General features: G+C 45.5%; 1 pseudogene; it reads left to right on the forward strand.

Annotated features, from left to right (window-relative positions):
• Positions 1-3,677: 3,677 nt before the first annotated feature.
• On the forward strand, positions 3,678-4,862 carry LOC109675276 (solute carrier family 35 member E1 pseudogene; annotated as a pseudogene).
• Positions 4,863-5,375: the final 513 nt, after the last annotated feature.

Below are 5,375 nucleotides of genomic sequence, written 5' to 3' on the forward strand. Positions count from 1 at the left end.
CAATGATCAATGATCTCAAAGAGTTAGATGTCATGATTATCTTAGCAAAAAGAACAGATCAGCACACTTACTCCTGTTTACACTATTCTCTCTCTACACACACCTTTTCCCTCCTCACAGTGCTGGATTCTGACCCAGTTCTTTTGTCTCTGAAGTTCACTAAGCTCTAGGTGAGTCTCCTATTATGCATCTGATCTACCCTTTGACTTCTTTTGTAGCACTCATTACTCTTAGAATAATCTCTTCTGTTTGTCCTTGCTTACACACTCCATGTGGGCAGGGCCATGCCTGTTAATTCCATGTCTTCATGGGTTAGCTCACTTCTTGGTGCAAGTACAGAAATGTGGAGCCACCTCAGCTAGAAGGTCTTGGCATAAATGGTGCCCTGAATTGGTTACAGAGATGCTGACCATTCCATCTTCTGGTGGTTCAGGCACAGAGAATTGCCAGGGTTCCAGGGCCAGTCTTCTTCCACCTCTAGAAGCTTCATTTGTTTGCTCCAGTATGAAGTCAAATGGTCTTTTTGTGCTATGATGATAAAAAGGGTGGGAAATATTGTCTGAGTTGGATGGATAAAAGGACTGCATAGATGAAAGCATAGCTGGACATCCCAACTCGTGAGAAAACAGTGTCATAGAATCAAAGCAGGTAAGATCTGTCACAGGACCCATCCAGTGATCACTTATACCAGACAGAGCTGAGTCGATAGCTTGCTAGGTAAGGGAGACCCCCATTCCTTAGGAAATACACTTTATTTTCCACAAATAGAAAGCTGGACAGATCTAGTTTGAGAAAGAAATTTTCCCCAAGTAAGAGTATTTGCCAATCTCCAATTGGTAAAAATGGATTGGAATGTCTCTCGGGTAGGCTGTTGCTTGTTTTTGTTTTTGTTTTTGTCACTAACACTGAGAATATGGTCTTCAGCTGGGTTCAGAAAAGGTCAGCTGTTACTTAGTTGGTAGCAATGAACTTTTGTGTTCCAAGGGAAGGTAGAGCTGCCCTTTCACACCATATCACTGGGAAGAGTTTAAAGCTACACTATAATTTAGCCAATCATTTTATAAAAATGTCACAATAGTGTTGGTTAAGAGAAAGAGGTTATTATTCATTTGTTATTATTGCTAGTTAGGATAACAAAATGTTAATTGTTGTCCAAGTTAGGAAGAAGAGTTGAAGAGTCTTAAATTGGTTGAAAATTCTGAGATTTAATACACAACCAGAACTGGAGTGAAACGGAAAGGAAGAAAACTCCAGTTTTTCTATGTCACTATTTACTGCTTTGGATTGACAGTTTTGGCCAGGAAGAACAGTCTGGAAGAGCCATCTGTTTGCAAATGCTTTTCCTACCATCCTCAACTTAATGTCTTAACATGTTTCTGCTAGATGCTTTGGGAAGTGTTATAACTAAAAAGATTTCTTTAAACTTGGTTATTGAGGGTTGAGAATATTTGTGTTTTAGGCACCTACGGGATGGAAATATAAATAATAGAGTCTGGCTCAGGCCTAATTGGTAGTAGTATGAATCATGAAATATATGGTGAGCTAGATCCTAAACATGTAATACTTGAGAAAATTTTATCTTCCTTGGGTGGGTTGCCATGGTGGTTGTTGGTGATGGTGGTAGCAATGGATTTGGAGGATATAGGGACTAAAAGTTTTTGGGAAACTGTTTCTCTAGTAGTCTTGGGTACTGCATGCCCAGTTAAAATTCTTAGGATTGTTTGAGTTAAAGGGTTGCTGGTTCCTCTGATGTTAGCTTTAATACAGTAGCCACAGCCACTGCAGAAAATGGATTCAGTGCCTCTTCACATAAGAATGAGTGGGTTAGCCAGAAGTGGTGGTGCACACTTGTAATCCCAGCACTGGGGAGGCTGAAGCAGGAGGATCCTGAGTTTAAGGCTAGCCTGGGCTACTTAGCAAGTCCCTGTCTCAAAAAACAAAAAGAATGGATTTAGGACAGTATTGTAAACCCAGGCATGATGTCTTATTGTTGCTTACACTAGCTGGGCACTGAACTCCAGCATTCATAGTTATTACTTCTTCCCTTTCTGCAGAAATACAGCTCTTGCTGATGGAGAGAGACTGCAAAATAATGAGGACAGCTGCCCATCATCGCCTAGTGGTGGGTCAGAAGAGAGGTGAGGCTGAAACATACAGATAAAACCTTCCTAGGGAGAAGCTTAGTGGTGGGTGAAGTATAATAAATAAAACACAAGTTCACAAAGCAGCTGTAAGGAAGCATTGTTGGTGATGGAAGGGAGAGTCCAGAGAAACTCAAATGTGAGAATAAAATGAAAATATCATTTTAGAATGAGGGAAAGGAAAGCAATTCAGAGAAAAAGTGGGAAAGGTGAAATTGAACCTACACTTAATAACCTCTTGTTATTATCTAACTTGATTCTTCCAGGAACTCAAAAGTGCTTTCAGAAGATCTGCCTTAAACTGTTTGTTAAAATAAAGAACTGTGTTCAGACAGTTTATCTCTGTGGTGTTCTAAGCCACACTACAAAGGTGTAGGTGAAGGAAGAATTACTTATATCCTAAGTGATGTTGTGAAGGTTGTTCATGCTTGACTTGCTTTTATAAAGTCAGTAGTTCCAACTGGGTGTGGAGGGCAGGGGTAAGACCAGGAACATAGTGTCTTGAATTCCTCATACTCTAGCTCTCTCTCATTCCATCGTCAAGGATTGTGGGCTGGCAAATAATGTTGCCATTTGTTTTGTGAAAAGCGAGCATAATAGTGAAGATACATGTCCCTATATCTGTTCTGTTCGCTAAGGAATCCAAAGATGCCTCCCACTGATGTATTAAACTACTTTAACTCCACACAGTGCCTATAATTCAGTAACTGAAGGTGGAGTCTGGTAATCTGCATTTAAAATAAGTACCCCAAATAATCCTAATGTAGCTTGTCTAGGAACCACACTTTGGGATATATTGTCACCTGGCATATGTTTGTGGTTATACCCACATGTTAGAGAGGGATGGTTTGAATCTCAGTTCAGTTGCCTGCTATCTTTCTATCTGTTTCCCACAATGATAAAAGGGAAAATATTAAAAGCTAAGTGAAACAACAGAGTAATTACTACAAGGGAATCAGCAGTTGGGGGGGGCAGGCATGTGTATTTCAGCTAATCTGATTCCTTTATAGACTTTGCTCAGACATGCAAGACTCAAATTTTCATATTTTTTAAAATTTAGGGTTCATAAATGGTACAAGGGGGTTTTCACTTGAAAATTCCATATTTGCATACAGTGTATTTTGAGCAAGTTAATTCCCTCTATTTTATTCCCGTAACTTCACTTCCTTTCAGAGAATGCTATATAGTGGGTTTCTTTATGCTGTCTTCATACATATATGTGTTATATACTATAAGCCTCTTCACCTTTCTTACCATCTCCATTTATTTGTGGATGAATGTATGTATTGGACAGGTTTGCTATGGTACCCAGGCTGGTTTTGAACTGGTGATTCTCCTGCCTCAGTCTCCCTGACCCCTTATGTGTTGTAAGCACACATGACTTACATCCATGGGGTGGAGGCAATGATGCAATGATAGCATAGGGAGCCAGCATTAACTAGAAGTTATGATAAAAGAAGTAACAGCCTAAGTGGCTTTAGTGTACAGCTGGCCATTTGTATCTGGGTTCTCCATTTGAGGATCAATCAACCACGAATGGAAAACATGTTTAAAAAATTACATCTTTGGCTCGGGCAGGATGGTGGCGGTGGTGGCCATGGGGCCCCGGGCTCAGTGGGTGGTGGCGGCCGGGTGCACTAGGGCGCGCGGGTGGCAGTGCTGTGCCTGCTGAGGTACGCGCTGAGCGTGGGTGGCAACGTGGTCATCGAGGTGACCCTGAGTGCCTTCCTGTTCCCCGTGACTATGGCACTATGTCCTGGGCTCCCTGCGCTGCTGCGCACCCGGTGTGTGGCCCTGCGCTGCCCGTGTCGGCCCCGGGCCCGGCCGCATCCATCGTTCGGCTCCAGCTGCTGCAGCATTTCTACACAGGTCGTGCTGACGCTCGCCTTCTGTAAGTACTTCGTGTCTGTGTCCACGCAAGTCGGCATCTGGACGGTGCCCGGGTCCTACGCACACACCATCAAGGCCACCATGTCCATCTGGGTGGTCATGCTGTCCCGGATCATCATGGAGAAGCAGAGCACCAAGGTGTATTTGTCCCTCGTCCCCATCATCGGTGGCGTCTTACTGCCCACCACCACTGAGCTGTCATTCAACATGTGGGGACTCCTCAGTGTCCTCACGGCTACGCTCTGCCTCTCACTGCAGGACATTTTCTCCAAAAAGTTGTTGGGAGACTCTCAGATCCACACCTGCTGCCACGCTGTCTGCTTCATGATCCACACGTGGGTTCTGGTGCCCCTCTCGGCTTTCCAGGTCAGCGGTGACTTGACCTATGTCTCCCAGTGGCCCTGGACACTCCTGCTTCTGGCTGTCAGCAGCTTCTGTGACTTCCTCCAGAATGTCATGGCTTTCAGCATCCCCAACCTCATCAGCTGCCTGAGCTACTCTGTCCCTAATGCCACCAAGAGAATCATGGTCATCACGGTGTCCCTGATCATGCTGCACAACCCAGTGACCAGCACCAATGTCCCGGGAATGATGACGGCCATTCTGGGCGTCTTCCTGTACAACAAGACCAAATACAATGCAAACCAGTAAGTCCGGAGTCACCTCCTCCCCATCTCCACTACTGACCGTGGCAGCAAGGAACATCTGCAGAGCCTGCTGGAGAAGCCCCACAACAGCATCCTCTTCTCCCAGCACAGCGACTACCAGTATGGTTGCAGCAGTGTCCTGAGTCACCTGAACTCCCACACTCTAAACTGCTATGATGTATAGAGGCCACAGGCTCTGCCCTGCTTCCCTGTACCCAGCAGGATCAGAAACACCAGGCCACGATGGTGTGTGACTGACCATCTCAGAGCCCTGGGGATCCTGGCCCCATGGGTGGCAGGACGTGACTGCAGTGCCTTGGATGACCACAGGCTTGGGCAGAGGGAGAACTGAGAAGGACATGTCCTCTGCTCTCTTTCCTGAAGTCTGTCGTTGCAGAGCCCGGATCCTGGGGAACCCTCGGCCAAGCTTTACCTTTGTGTGTGTCAGAGTTCTTGTTAAGTTTTCTGGGGGACACTGAGGACCCTCTGGAGAAGTGGAATCATTGTGGCTACGGACCCGGGAGCTGGCAAGAAGTGGCATCTGGGGACATCAAGGAGAGGATGAGACTAGTAGCTTGAATTCCACTGCTCAGACTTGCATGGGGGCTGACGCTGTGTCGTGCGGGTAAGGGACCTGGGAGACCCGTCCCCAACATCCCTGGCAACAAGAACGGACCCACTCAGGACTGCTGGTAAC

The sequence above is a fragment of the Castor canadensis genome, chromosome 16 (assembly GCF_047511655.1).
Source record: "Castor canadensis chromosome 16, mCasCan1.hap1v2, whole genome shotgun sequence".
NCBI lineage: Eukaryota > Metazoa > Chordata > Mammalia > Rodentia > Castoridae > Castor > Castor canadensis.